This window comes from Dromiciops gliroides, chromosome 2 (genome assembly GCF_019393635.1).
Source record: "Dromiciops gliroides isolate mDroGli1 chromosome 2, mDroGli1.pri, whole genome shotgun sequence".
Classification (NCBI taxonomy): Eukaryota; Metazoa; Chordata; class Mammalia; order Microbiotheria; family Microbiotheriidae; genus Dromiciops; species Dromiciops gliroides.
This window is the reverse complement of record NC_057862.1, coordinates 118,037,095-118,053,394: the sequence shown is the minus strand read 5'-3', so window position 1 is coordinate 118,053,394 and position 16,300 is coordinate 118,037,095. Positions and strand designations below refer to the sequence as shown.

Sequence of the window (16,300 nt, the reverse complement as noted above, 5' to 3'; positions counted from 1 at the left end):
TTGTTTTATGTTGATTCTTAGGAAAAGGCACTTCAGCAAACTGCTTCCCCCCCTCCTCCCAAAAAAAGTTTATCTCTTTTCTGGAAATCTTAAAAGACGGCCAAGAATGAAATAGTATATGGGAATCCAATGAACTACCTTCCGTGCCCTTGAAGTAGTCCTTTCAGGTAAAGACATACTGGTGATTCCCTGAAGCCCACACTGTGTCCAAGAGATGGTGATAAATTGATTAGTCATCCTGTCACCATTTATAGTCTTAAATTACTTGTTAATCTAGATTGTGTTTGAATTTGATGTTATTGGGTGGGGAATCTTGTGTCCTTCAGTTAGCATTCACAGCTGTAATAAGAAGAGACATGGCTTCGTGTTTAGAACTGGCAGGGAACTTGAGTTTTATTTTTGTCTAGGCCACATCTATAAGTAGGATAAATTACTTTACCTGTTCATGCCCCAGTTTCATCATCAGTAATATATCATCAGCAATATATTTTCCACCTAACCTCAGGACAAACATCGATAATGAAGATTAATGACGTGGTATCTTTTGGGGCCCTGAATTCTGTAAATGAAAAGGGCTGTTTGTTGTATATAAGTAAAGAATTAGATTGTTGTTCCTCCTATTCAGCCCTTATTTGCGACTTGGTTTTGTTAGGATTTATGTTATTCTCTATTTATGTAGACTTATGTATTTATAATGATCCTTTGCATCCCTGGATAAATTAAATAGTTTCTCAACAAGGAAGTGTATGCCCTCATATTTAATATATCCTGCTTACTCATGTTCTTGATGACAGTGTAACATAAGGAAGAACCTTAAATCCTTAAGGTGATGTAATCATTTGGATTACAGGGTTTTTGAAATGATTCAGATGTGTTTGTATCACATGTAGCTATGTTGGATACAATCTACAAGTAGTAAAAAGCCATCTGGATAAATTGAAGGTTTGTAGCTCTCTGCTTGACACACCTGATCATTGTTGAAAGCATTATGTAAATAAGGGATAGCTATAGTAAAATAATTAAAAATTTTGCAGTTTTACACCAATTTTGATGTAAAGTTACTTTCCCAAAATTCTATGCCTAGTTTTACCCACAGCTTGGTTTATAGCTTTGAGCAAGTCCCCTTCATTTCCATACTTCCCTTCTACTCTGTACTCCATCACAAATAAACTTCATTGCCTAAAGTAACATTTACAAAATACTTGGAGATTCAAAGAGGGCTCAGGCATTGCTTTACTTATTGATTATAAATTCGATATACATTTCACTTATCTTTATAGCATATGTATCACTCAACCATCCAGCTAATCTGACTCATTCTACCTTTCAAGTATAATTTTTGATCATTATCTTACACAATCCCATTAGTTCAACTAAATTGGGCTACACTATATCTGGAATATGCCTTACACTTTTCCACCTTTATTTGCTTACATTTCTGCCATTGGTAATCTGAACTATTCCTCAACGCAACTCAAATCCTGTTTCCTCCAGAAACTCTTTCCTGTCATCTGAACCAAAAGCCATATCTCTTCCAATTGCAAGTATTGTCTACCAGCCATATGGCACTTTTTAATAAATGACTTCATTTGGCATGTTTTAAAGAGCTTTCTGTGCGTTAGGCACTGTACTGGGTTCTGAAGACACAAAGACAAAAATGATATAATTCCTGTCCTCAGGGAACTTATATTCAATTGGATAGAAACAACATGAAAAATATATCTAATAAAATAATTTGGAGGGTGAGGGCATTGATAACTATGGGAGACAAATCAGAACAAGCCTTCTGTCTGAGTTTTGTAGGAAGATGGGGAATTCTAGTTTCTAGGTGAGAATACATTAGAGGTAGAGTAGAGGCTTGTGTAGAGGCATGAAGATGGGAGATGGTGGTTGGGGTTGGAGGTCACAGAATGTTAGGGAGCTGGAAGGGACTTTAAGGTTTATCTTCTAGTCAAACCTCATATTATCAATTAAGAAACAGATGCCAGAGGGGTGAATTGACTTGCCCAAAGACACACAGGTAAGTGTCAGTTTTATATTCTAAATCAAGAACTCTTTCCCTTGTACCTTACTGCCTAATATATTGCCTTGTTTAATCTAAATATATCTTATATTCTCAGTTAGAATAGTATCCTCATCAAATGCCACCCTGAAGAGCAGAAATTTTGTCACGTTTCCCATAGTGTCCTGCAAAGGGTAGGCAATCAGTATTTGTTGGATGAAGTAGGTAAATTAAATTATTTACTAAGTCAGTCTTTACAAAATGAATTAGACTTTTATTTAGAGATTTTAGTACTTAAGTAGTGGTAGAACTAGTCAAAACAAAAGTGTCAACACATAGGTCTTACTTTGTAACACTCAGATCAAATATAATTTATCATAGTACTTCCTTTTATTTTAAATGTATATTCTACTTTAAATTAATGATAAGGCATGCAATTATCATATACTTTGGAATTTTTTAAATTTAGCTGTGTGAAATTTAGCCCACCAAGAACTAGTATTAATTGGGAATAATGGTAGGAATATGTTTATTGTTAGTTCCTGTACAGCTCTGACAAAGTAACATATTACAAATAAATTATAAAGACACATATGAGGAATAGTTCCAAATAACCTGAGAAGACAAAGATTAAAGTAATTCAGTATGGGATTTCTAGGGAAATGAATTTAAAGGCAAGAAAAGAGGAAGAGTGGGCATGGAGCTTGATTTGAGGCATAGAGGTATCAGTTTTTGATTTTGGTTTTTTTTGGTGAGGCAGTTGGGGTTAAGTGACTTGCCCAGGGTCACACAGCTAGTAAGTGTTAAGTGTCTGAGGCTGAATTTGAACTCAGGTCCTCCTGACTCCAGGGACAGTGCTCTATCCACTGGGCCACCTAGCTGCCCCTGGGGTGTCAGTTTTAAAATGTTCACTAATATCATATGCCCCAAACCCTGTACTAAGCACTTTGGGAAAGAACATAAATGGACATATCCATCTGTGCCTCATATGGACTTTACAATTTAGTAAGGGGGCTCAAATAAGTACAGTGTGATGTTTAAAATCTAATTGTGTGGTCATCTTAAATTAGAAGCTTTAATACCAGTCTTTGGGCATTAAGCATTATATTAAAGCATACTAGCTATTAGTAAAAGAGAACACGTGGAGTTCAGAAAGTTAAGAAAAGGCCTAACTAGCCTAGAGTTCCAGCCTGGTCTGATTCTCCTCTAGTCTTCCACCATGAACCTGCTTCAACCATGAGTTGCTCCCAAAAATTGAGTGTGGAAGCTTTTTATAGGTCCGGGGCAGAGGTGGTCCTTACACACTGCTTCCAGCTGATTGGTAGGTGTCATCCAAATCCATTGGTTCACTGGACTTGAAGGTAGCCTTGAGTTGAGTTCAAAGTCCTTAGCTTCTAAGAACAATACCTTCTTAAGGGCTAGTCAGGTGTGGTTACAATCTAATTAACTTGAAGTAGACTAATCATCAAAGTCAATCACTCTCACTTAATTCAATCAGTTTACATTAATTTCCTTTGAGTATCTGCCAAATCCCATTATTTCCTCTCCTATAATACAACAGAAATCAATTTTAGAGATGTTTATTAAGTGCTTGCTATATTCAAGACATAGGCACTGGAGATAAAAAGATTGGGAAAAACCAGTAACCAAAAAAAAACCCCAAACCACCCTGCCTTTGGTGAGCTTTTATGCTCTACAAAGGGTAAGAGATGGAATATAAAATGTAAGTATAACACAAGGTAAAATGATAAGTGCTGTGAGACAGGGAGAAAGAGTGCTAAAGGATTTCAGAGAGTAAGGAGAGCACTTCCAGCTGAGGGGATCAGAAGAGAAGGCATTATGGAGGAGGTGGCGTTTGATCTATGTCTTGAAAGATGGGTAGGTTTTGACAGATAGAATAAGGAGGACAGAGAAAACAGCAAGAGTGAGCATAGCTAGGAAATACATTTGAGAACTCTCCATTAGTTCAGTTGAACTAGAGCTTAAGATGTTTAGTGGGATGGGTAATGAAAGATAAGGCTGGAAAGCTGGGTTGTGCCAAAGCATGGAAAAATTTAAAAGCCAGGCTAGGAAATTTTTATTCAATAGGCATTGAGGAACCCTGAAATTTTTTGAGTAGGGAATATTATCTGTCTGTCTGTCTGTCTGTCTGTCTGTCTGTCTGTCTATCTATCTATCTATCTATCTATCTATCTATCTATATCTCAGAGTAGGCTTAGTAAAAATAAGTTTGGCAGTTGGAGACGATAAGATCATTAAATCAGTTAGGAAAACCCTGAGATGCTTAGAGATGATGTAGGTTCAATTCATACCTGGATAAGAATAACCTGTATAATAGTTATCCAGTCTCAACCCTTAGGGTTGGGAAAACCCATCCCCTCCTAGGGCAGCTCATTCTGCTTTTGTACAACTCATTGTTAGAAAAAAGTTTTCATTTTATCAACCTGAAATTTGCATCTTTGCAACTTCTATTCCTAGTTTTGACTATTGAGGTTAAGCAAAACAAGTCTATCTTATTCCATATGATACCCTATCTACCCTTGAAGTCAGTGATCACATTTCCCCTCAGTGTTGGCAAAATATTCCTAGTCTCACCAACCAATTTTTGTTATGTCGTAGTTTCAAACTTCATCTTCATTGCCTTCTTTTGTATGTGCTCTAGCCTCTTGATGTGCTTCCTAGGGTATAGTCCTCATAACTGGACACAGTACTTTGTATGTGGTTTCCAGTACCCTCACCATATTGTTGTTCAGTCATCTTGGTCATGTCCAATTCTTTGTGACCTCATTTGGGGGTTTCTTGACAAAGGTACTGGAGTAGTTTGCCATTTGCTCTTCCAGCTCATTTTACAAATGAGGAAAAGAGGGTTAAGTAAATGACTTGCCCAGAATCACACATCTAGTAAGTGTGTGAGGCCAGATTTGAACTCAAGAAGATGAGTCTTTGATTCCCAAGCCCAGTATTCTATCCATGTACCACTTTCCTACATTCCATGTTGTTTATAGTCCAGTCAAGAGGTTGGAAGACAGTATCTTAGAAAAAAGTACTTACTTGGAAACTAGGAGCCCAGGGTTCTGTTTCCGGATCCCTCTCTAACTAGCGCTGCAACTTTTGGTGAATCACTTACTCTCTCAGGATCTCAGTTACCTCACTGAGGACAGACAAAATCATGTTTGAATGCCAATCCAGCTTTAAAATTCTATAGTTTTAGGTAACAAAGGTCTGAAGTACAGTGATGACAATAGGAATAGGAAATAGAAGATAAATACAAGAAAATTTAAGTTTTAGGAATTTATGTAACTTAACTAATTCAATTTGAGGGCCAAGGAACAGGGGGGAAAATCAATCAACAAGTATTTATTCTCCGGTATTTGCCCTCCTTCATACAATATTTGCTCTCTTTCACCCTCCATATCCATTTAGTTGCCAAGTCTTATTCCATCTTTTTTATCTTTCCCCTTTTCTTATACCACAGCCATTCTGGGCCAGTCCCTCATCACCTCTCACCTGGACTATAGTCTCCTAATTGTTCCTCCTACATCAGGCTAACACCCTTTCCCTACCATACAGCTCTCAAATTGATATTACTAAATTGCAAATCTGATCATATCACTCCTCTGCCCCCCCACACCCCCAAAAAAGCTTCAGTGGCTCACCATTGCCTTTAAGTTAAAATATAAATGCCTTTGTTTGGCATTTCAGTAAGTCAATAAACATTTTTTTTTCACAGCTAGTAAGTGTCAAGTGTCTGATGTCAAGTCAGTAAATATTAATTGTCTTCTATGTGCCAGGCACATAGGGCAGCTAGATGGCTCAGTGGATAGAATGTTGGGCCTCGAGTCAGGAAGACCTGAGTTCAAATTTAGCCGTACACATGTACTAGCTGTGTGACCCTGGACAAGTCACTTAACCTGTTTTTCTTAATTCACTGGAGAAGGAAATGGCAAAGCACTCCAGTATCTTTCCCAAGAAAACCCCATGGATATTATGGTAAAGGTACACTGGGTCATGAAGACTTGGACACTGCCAAACACTGTGGTAAGCACTGGAGATACAAAGAAAGGAAAAAGCAAGTCACAGTCTCTTTGGGAACACAACAGGCAAACAACCATTTACAAGCAAGCTTTAAGCAGGATAAATTGGAAATAATTAACTTAGAAAGGCACTAGAATTAAGAGATGAGAGAATGGCTTCCTGTAGAAGGTGGATTTTAGGTGGGACTTGAAGGAAGCCAGTAGGTGGAGAGTGAGGAGGAGGAGCATTCCAGACCTGGGGGGACAGTCAGAGAAAATGCCGGAAGTCAGAGATTGACAGTCTTGTCTGTCTGAAGACCAGCTAGCAGGCCAGTGTCCCTAGATGGCAGAGCACGTGGTGGGTGGGAGGGTGAATGTGCAGGTTATGAAGTGCTTTGAATGCCAAACAGGATTTTACATTTGATTCTGAAGGTGATAGGGAACCACTGAAATGATCAAATAGGAGAGTGACATGGTCAGACCCGTGCTTTAGGAAAATCACTGACAGCCGAGAGAAGGATGGACTGAAGTGGAGAGAGACTTGTGGCAGGGAGGCCAACCAGAAGGCTGTTGTAATAGTCCAGGTGTCAAGTGATGAGGCCCTGTACCAGGTGGTCCCAGAGTCAGTGAACAGAAGCAAGAGTATGCAAGGAATGTTTGAAGGTAAAATGGACAGGTCTTGGCAAGAGATTAGGCATGGGGTGGGGGTGAGGGTGGGGATGGGATGAGAGAAATACTGGTGCCCTTGACAGGAATAGGGCACTGGGTTTGGAGAGGGAGGATGAGTTCAGTTTGGGGCATGTTGAGTACTACACATTCATTTTGAGATGTTCAGAAGGCAGTTGGAGATGATACTAAAGGTCAGTAGAGAGGTTAGCACTGACCAAATAGTTTTGAGAATCATCAGCATAGAGATGTTAATTGAATCCATGGGAACTGATGAGAACATCAAGTGAAATAGGATACAGGGAGAAAAGAAGAGGGGCCAGCACAGAATCCTGTGCAGCAAGCCCAGGTGAGTGTGCTTGGCCTGGATGAAGATTCAGCAAAGGAGACCGAGAAGGAGCAGTCAGACAGGTAGGAAGAAAACCGGAAGAGAGTGGTGCTCTGCAAACCTAAAGAGAAGAGAGTTTCTAGAAGAGCTTGCTTGATAGTGCCAGAGGCTACAAAGAAGTTAAGAAGAATGAGGATTGAGAAGAAGCCTTTAGAGGTGGCAGTTAAGAGGTTGTCAGAACCTTAAAGTTTTGGTTGAATGATGTGGTCTGAAGTTGGGCTCTAGAAGTTAAGTGAGTGTGAGGAAAGTTAGTGGAAGCTGTTAGTGTAGCTGTTCCTTTTCAAGTTTAGCTATAAAAGACAGGAGAGATATGGGACTATTGCTAATGGAGAAAGCTAATTTATCCTTGTGTTACAGACTGGTAACAAAGTTACTCTCCATCATCTTCTCTTTGCTCAAGTCATCCTTTTTGCTCTTCTCTGAAAATGACATTGCATCTCCCTCTTCCATGCTTTTGCTCAAGCTATCCTTCAGCTCTGCCAGTTGGTGCCCTTCACTCCCCTTGATGCTTAACTTATAGGCTTCCTATAGGAGTCTTTTCTTGGTTTACCCTAATTGTTACCCTCCCCTAAAAACAAAAACAAAAAACCCATTCTATATATTTCTCTTACATAGATCCAGTATTTACTTAATTGTAAACATCTGGGGGGAGGGGGGGAATGTAAGGGCAGACTGCCTTATTTTTGTCTTTGTATCCTGATTGGCATGTGGGGGCTTAATAAATTTGTTGATTAATTCCTAAGTTTTGTTGGTTCTATTAGGAAATTCTGATGACTTTTTTTTGGTGGGGCAATGAGGGTTAAGTGACTTGCCCAGGGTCACACAGCTAGTAAATGTCATGAGGCCTGATTTGAACTCAGGTACTCCTGAATCCAGGGCTGGTACTTTATCTACTGCGCCACCTAGCTGCCCCTGATGATTTTTTTATGTATTTATTTTGTATTTTAGTACCTTGGTGACACTGTTAATCATCTGTTAATTTCTTCACTTATTCTCTGGGATTTTCTTAGATCATCATTATATAATCTGTAAATAGAGAAAATTTTACCTTTTTGCCAGTGTTTATGCCTTTAATTTGCCTTGAGATAGCTCACTGACACAGTGGATAGGATGCAGGACCTAGAGTCAGAGAGACCTCAGTTTAAATTTCACCTTAGACAACTAACAGCTTTGTGACCCAGGGCAATTCACTTAATACTCTCTTTTCCCCAGTTTCCTCATCTGTAAAATGGGGATAATAATTAGTACCTATGTTGCAGGATTTTTGTGAGGATCAAATGAAATGATAATTGTAAAGTACTTAGCATAGTGTGTGCTATATAAATGTTAACTATTATTAACTTAAATTTTTGTCATATTCATATGTAGTTAGTATTTTTAGAACTATGTCATAAATGTGAAGAGTGCAGAGTAGCTATGTTCATATAAGGAAAGATTTTCATGTTTCACCATTCCAAATAATGTTAGCTATTATAAACACATGCTTTTGATCTCATTAAAAATGGCCTTTCTGTGCCTATGCATTTTAGGATTTGTAACATAAAATCCTTTGTATCTATTTCATATTTAATTTTCTACCTACAGATTGTTTCCTTTGAGTAGAATGAAATTTCTTGAGGACAGGGACAGTTTAATTTTTGTCTTTGCATTTGCAGCTCCTATCACCATGCTTGGTATACAATAAACACTTGATAAATGCTGTAGAATGAATGAGTAAATTAATGCTTTATTTTGTCAACTTTTTCATCTATTGAAATTTGTTTCCTTATACTTATGTGATTAGTTATACCAATTCTTTTCTTAATTTTTGAACTATTCTTAACATTCCTGGCATGCATCCATCCATCTTAGTCACAATTAATTATTTTATAGATATATTACTATAGGTTTATACTTTTATTTACATTTAAAAATTAGTATTCTTTAGTGAGTTTTTCTCATTCTCTACTTTGTTTCTTCCTAGTTTAGGTATCAGGACCATATTTGTCTCTTAAAAGAAGTTTGGCATGGTGCCTTTTGTCTACTTTTGAAAAAAAATTGTCATATATGTATTAATTGCTCTTTGAATGTTTGATATAATTCACTTCTAAATCCATTTGACCCAGGGTTTTTTCTCTCTTTGGTTGTTCAGTTTATTTTTGGGTTTATTTATTTATTTTTTTGGTGAGGCAGTTGGGGTTAAGTGACTTGACCAAGGTCACACAGCTAGTAAGTGTTAAGTGTCTGAGGCAGGCGTTGAACTCAGGTCCTCCTGATTCCAGGGCCAGTGCTCTATCCACTGCGCCACCTAGCTGCTCCATCTTCAGTTTATTTTTATGCCTTTGGGTTAGGATATTTAAATACTCATCAATTACCTTTGTATTTTTTATTTTGCTGGTGTTATGATTGTGTAGTTTCACATAAGTAATTTTACTTCCTCTTTGTGAACTTACCAGTCATTTTTATTGGCATTTTAATTTTGCTTTTTCTTATTAAGTTGATTAGTGACTTATCAATTTTTGTAGTCTTAAAACTAAGTTTTTTACAAAATCATTTATTTAGTCTTGATTTTTGAGTTTATCTAATTCTCTAATTTTCAATATTTTGTTTATTTTTGAGAGTTGCTAATATGTTTATTTTCTAATCTTATTAGTTACATATTTATTAACTTGACCCTTAGGATTGGTCAACATAATTTTCAAGACATGAAGATTTAGCTTTGACCAAATTTCAACTGCATCCAATGAAGTTGGATATGCTGTTGGGTTGTTGTCTTTAGCATAATTGTTGTTTCTGTGGTTTGTTCTTTGGTCCATCAGTTATTCCATGTATTGGTCTCTTTTCAGGTCTCTCTAATTTTTATGACCTTCATTGCTTTGCATTATGGTCTTTAATGAATGTGTTTATCTCACTTTTCATATTTTTTAAATGATTTTTAAAATGTGGTTTCTTTTTGTAAAGGTGCTATGGGATGTTGAATATGTTTACTCTTTAACATTTCCATTTAGAAATGACTATAGGTTAGTCAAATCTAGTTTTTCCAACAATCCATTTCATTTCATATTTTTCTTCTTGCTTATCTTTTCCATTGGAGTTATCCAGCTTAGAGAGACTAATATTAAAGAGACCTACTACTGTATTCCTATCTCCGCGCCCCCCCCCCCTCCCCATGGCAATTCTTCTAGCTTCTAAGAATTGAATAGGATCATAGATCTAGAGCTGGAAATGACCTAAGAGCTCATTTAGTGAACCCTCCACCCTATCCCCTTTTATTTTACTTATAAGGACATTTGAAGGGCTTTAGGTTAAATGACTTGCCCACAGGCATTTTTGTTGTTTGTCCTTCATTCTTGAAGAGAGGACCATGATATTGGGGAAGTGATGTTGTGGCTTATAATGAACTGAATTTAAGTGAGGAAGGGCTGTGCAAAGTCAGGACCCTCAATCCCCTCTCCAGAGCCTTCTGGGTTCAGTGGCAAGATAGTCAGTAGGATGACTGGAGATGGCCAGGGATGCAGTGCTTACAGTAACCTGGGTAGTAAGCATCAGGCAATCTTTGAAGTCATGTCCTCCAAATATAGGGACAGTACTTTTTTAGCTATACCACACTTAGCCACTGTGTGATAATGATTTTGTCACTTCTTTTCATTCTATGTCTTTGTTTCAAATGTGTTTCTTGTATGAAATAAATTGTTGGAATCATAAGACTATTGATCTCAGATTGGAAGGGATTTTAGTGAATGTATAGTTCAACTGTCATTCTGCAGATGAGGAAATTGATTTCCTAAAGAAGTAAAGTGAATTTGGTCAAGGTCGCAAAGGTTAATTGAGTCACACAGGAATTGAATTAAGATCCTCTAACTCCAACTTCACCTTATATTGTACTGCACTGCCTCCTTGGATTTTGTTTTCATCAAGTTTGGTACAGTGAAAAGAGCATAATAATGTAGTCAAAAGACTTGGTCTTAAATCCTACCTCTGATGTTTGCTACCTTTGTAACCTAGGGCAAGTTACTTAACCTTCTTTAACCTCAGGTTTTTTTAACTGTATAATGATGTGGTTGGACTAGAGAATCCTTTCAGCTCTTCCCCTATGATCTTATGTGTTTTTTTCTGTTTACTGGGGAAATCTAATGCCAACACTGTATATCACAATTGTTTAGTCTTTTTCCTTCTTTTAAATATTTACATCTCTATTTACATTTACCAAGGAGGGATACTTAGGAGTTAGAAGCAAAGAAAAAGAAGTGATTGAAAAATTTTGAGGTAGAGGTAAGGAAAGTTGAGAGAACTTAGAAATGATGGTGTATGTTTCCAGTAAAATAGTAGTAGTAGTTGCCTGTAAGCACCATGAGGGTAAAGATTCTGTCTTATGTGAACTTTTTGTCTTTCCCTGGGCATAGGACAGTGCTTTGCATATAGTGAATAATAAATTTTTTAATGAATCTGCTGAGGGTGAGTGGGGTCAGGCTGAGTACCTGAAAAGATTTAAAATAGCCTTTGTGATAAGAGTTTATAAGATGAATAAAGGATTGTAGAATATGTAGAACATGAGTGGGAGCCCAGTTGAGAATTTTTAACATAATAGCTAGAGTGAAATGTGTGCGGATTTATGGCCAGAAGACTCAGCTCTTACATACTAGTGGTATAGCTTGGGGTACTCAGAAAACCTTCAGTTTTCTTACCCATAAAATAGGTTTAATAGTACTTACCTGCCTCACTGAAAATCAGATTAGGTAATGAATGGGAAAGCATTTTGTAATTATAAAATTTTAGTTAAGTATGGAAGAAGTGTTTTACAAGAATACTCAAATTTATCTTTGATCTCATTTTTATGGATATTCCCTGCAATGATGCAGATGCACTTTGCAACCATCTGTACTTATCAATTATATTCTATTCTTGTACATATCCTCCCTTAAGTTTGCCACAGGATGTTCACTCAATATACTGCTGGGCTTAGTTCTTATTCTCTTGACATCTAGAGCATATGAATGGAGTACATATACTGCCTAAAGGTTACTTTTTGTTCTTACCACATGTCTAGCCCATCTTTTTTGCATGTACATTTTTGATGACTTCCTTTAGTTTTTTAAAATTTTCTTTATAATGCCTTATTTGTAATGCATTGGTAACTAACTCACACCCATCATGCCCCCCATTCCATTGCTGAGGTGATTTTCATTTTTATTTCTTTGGAGACAGTAGGGAATGAGTGAATGAATGGATGGGTGAATAAGCATGTATTAACTGTTCTGTGTCCTAGGTATATAGTGTTCTATAACTCAGTCATTGATATTAATTGGTATAAATATTAGTATTAAAAAGGGGTTATAGCACTTTATAATAATTTTATAATTGACACATTTTTGTGACTTTAGCAATATTAGGTACACTGGGAAGTTATTCAGAGTTTGGGGATTGGTCAACATCAAGGAGTGTTTGAGAAATTCTAAGGTGGCAGTAAGCATATTATTAAACTAGCTAATCATCTGTTGAGACCGATTAGGGAACAGGTGTGATGGAATAAAAAAAGAACTAAGAATGGAGTTGACATGGACAGATGCAGTGTAAGTGGAGGAAGTATAGAGTTGAGATGATGATGAAAAAGTTTCTTAGGTTTGTAGTTTGTTACAAAGTATTTTACATTATCTCATTTGGTCCTCACAATCTGTGTTTACTTCACAGGTAGATAGTTCAAATACTATTTGCCCCAATTTATTGATGAGAAAACCATGTTTCAGGGAGATGTCTCAGCTAGTAAGTAATGGAGCTTGAACTTGTATGCAGATCTTTGGATTCCTAGTCCTGATCTCTTTCCAAGTGGGTTTACAAAGGAAATTAAGTTGGCATAGGAAGGAGAACAGTTAAAAATGTAAGCAGGTTATGATGTATTTTACATTTGAATTTTCTCATAGCTAAGCTGTGAGGATAAATGATACTTTATATGTATTTAAAGTATATATTGGAAGATGTTTGTAGGCAGAGCACTTTCTAAAACCAAAGTAGCTGTATTATTAGAGGCTTATTTTGTTGTTACTCTTCAAATACTTAAAAAAATCTGCCTAGGGAAACATTCTTAGGTGCTAGCACTTAGTTCATGGGTAGAAGTAAAGGCTTTTCTCCTCTGTTTAGAATTAATCACATTGTCACCAAAAGGGCATAGAAATGTATACCTAGAAGGGACTATCTGGTCTAACCTCTCCCTAGCTATTACAGATGGAAAAACTGAGGCTCAGAGAGGTAATCAATATCACACAACCTGAAACCCAGGTCTTCTGATTTCAAATACAGTGCTCTTTCTACTATACCATTCCATTGAAGTATATAATGGGCAAATTTTCTCTCCTAAACAGCTTCAGATGATACAGATTTTTGCTTGTGGCACTTGAATGTGAGACTTGGTTAATGAAAAGTAAAGACAATTAAAGATGGAAGGCAGAAGGAAAGAGTAATAGAAGAAGGCAAAGATTTATTTTAGCTTCAACATTTTTAACTCATTGGAGAAAAGGGAGAATTAGGACAGCCAGTGAGAAGCTTATTATAAAAGCCAAGAGGAGAAAAAAACCATATATGAAGATTTGTTGCTAATTTTTATCTGTGTTTCCCTTATGAACATATTAGCTTTCCAGTCATTGTCTGATTTCTGTGACATAAACACTGGGGAAGAAACAGGATGCAGAAGGAAAAGGCAGAGAGAGGAAAAAGCAGAAACAGTAAAAGAGAAATTGGAGACAGTCATAACCACACAGAAAGGGGGACAAAGCCAGTGAGAGACAGATTACAAAAGACTAAATGTGCTTATTTTATACCATCACTTCCCAAACTCTCCTGTTTATTATTATTGGAAATGAAAAATATGAATTAGGATTTTAGATATGTGAATAAATGCACGATATGTTTTAATCTTTCTGGTTTTTTAAAACTTCCTCTTTCCATGATTTATCAACACATTATGGAAAATTCATAAGTCATGAATGACATGGCTACAGTAGAATGTATTTTGGACTTTGGAATATATGAAAAGTGCCTTATGTTAGTTTTAAGAAGAAATAACAGAATACTATTACTGCTCATGGTCAGTTTTCATGGACATTTTCAAACTATAGAAAACTTTGTATTTCAACCTGTAGGCAAATTTGGGACACTCTTTGAAAAGTAGTTTGTAAAATGATCATATTTCAGATTACCAGTCTGGAATGGGAAAGCTGCTTAATGAAGTTGAAGGTGGAAAAAAGAGAAAAGGATCAGAAGAATAACTGTTATGCTTGATTATCTAAGTGGTTTGTGACAGCTGGTTTCTGTGTAACTGGATTTAATAGTGCAGGACTAGAGTTGATAAGCATTTGGGGCTGGGTCCTTTACAGAGTGGTGCCTTTGGGGTTACTGTCATTTCACAGTGACCCAGGGAAATCTCTCTCAAGAGTAATACTAATAGGAATATGCAAAGGAACTTATTGGTTATTTAGGAACTGGAATTTAGCTGTTTGCTAAATTATCTAATTTGCTGAAGATCAATTCTGCTGGCAAAAGGTTTTAAGAAGAGTGAGTAAGCATTAAAGGAGACAATTCCTACCTGATGCTACCCTTTTCTTTCCTTATAGGATATACCACCATTATGCCATTATACCATACAAGTAACAACACTTTCATTAGTGGAGTTTCAGGGAAATGACTATGGGGAGAGAGCTTGTTTTGTAGCTAACTAACATATGGCAAAAGGATCCTTTCTGAAATTGTTGCTTATACCATCAAGGACTCAAAAGTTATGCTGTTTTTATATAGCACTGGGCTAATTTATTTATTTTGGGTGAACTTATGCTTTGGTACCATAAACTGCTTAGCTCTTAATTGTAGAACAGAAAATCACCACCTTTTAATCACTTTGCAAGTCATCTCTCTTTACATCATTCCTAATCTCAGCTTTTTAGGGAAGGCATAGGTAATTTCTGACAAGAGCTAGAAACCTGATCCAGAACAGAATCTGGGATGGATGTCTCCTGGGGACAAGAGGGTGAAACCCATTTAGGACATCTGTCACCTTATACTAATGGGGTTATTCTCAAAAGCTACAGTTACAGCTGTCTTTTCTTAAGGGTGACCAAGGAATCTCAGGTGCATAGCCTTACTTTAAAATGAAATAAAAGATGCTCCCAAAATACCATTTAACTCAAACCATATAGACTTCTCAAGGTTTTGTGATAACCTTTAATAATAAAAATTAATGTTTGATTTACTTCAGAATGTTAAGTGGTGAGCTTACATCAAATCATTTAACTGCTCTAACAGGAATATCTGTTACTTGCCAAATCATTAACAAAAAAACCTCGAGCTATTTTTCTAAACCAAAAGAGTTCAGAGAAATCAGTAAAAGAAAAGATATCCCAATTTTTTTTGTTCCTCCATTTTAGATTTTTAGATGGTTTTGCAATGAAATCTTATTTAGTATTTTGAAAAATAAAATCAGGTACTTAGAGGTTTTTATACTTATAACTGTTGGCTAAAGCCCCTATAATTGAAATAATAATAAAATGAAAATAGGATAAAGCTTGTTCCATTTGGTTCTCTCATAACTAAACAGGGATAATACTATGATGAACAGATTCTATGATATTTGTGCTAAAATTAGTTACCTTGTTTCATAAAGTCTTACATATGTTAATTCATCTTTGTATGGCTATAAATATCATGATATTGAGACTTCTTTAATACTAAATCAATACTTTTGCTCATATATAATATTTAAATTAAATTTTAAGTATGCTTTTATGGGTGGTAGGAATAGATAAGGTTCCTGTGTTTCCTAAAGAAATTTTGTACTTTGTAGTCAAGGTGGATAAAAATCAATGATTTAAGAGGACAAAAATTTTTTTTCAATTTAAATTGTTGGATTAGAGGATTCAAGGGCCATAGATCTAGAGGTAGAGGGGACCTCAGAGGCCATTTATCCTGTTCCATAATTTTTAGCTTTTTTTTTTTTTTTTGAGGGGCAATGGGGGTTAAGTGACTTGCCCAGGGTCACACAGCTAGTAAGTGTCAAGTGTCTGAGGCCGGATTTGAATTCGGGTACTCCTGAATCCAGGGCCCGTTACTTTATCCACTGCGCCACCTAGCCACCCCCCATAATTTTTTCTTTTTTTTTTTTTTTTTAGTGAGGCAATTGGGGTTAAGTGACTTGCCCAGGGTCACACAGCTAGTAAGTGTTAAGTGTCTGAGGCCGGATCTGAACTCAGGTATTCCTGACTCCAGGGC

The 16,300-nt window shown here is 36.6% G+C and overlaps 1 protein-coding gene across 1 annotated transcript in view; it reads left to right on the top strand.

Annotated features, from left to right (window-relative positions):
- Positions 1-16,300, top strand: part of ABHD17C (abhydrolase domain containing 17C, depalmitoylase) — a 73,527-nt gene that overhangs the window by 1,189 nt on the left and 56,038 nt on the right. The gene's annotated exons all lie outside the window — the stretch shown is intronic.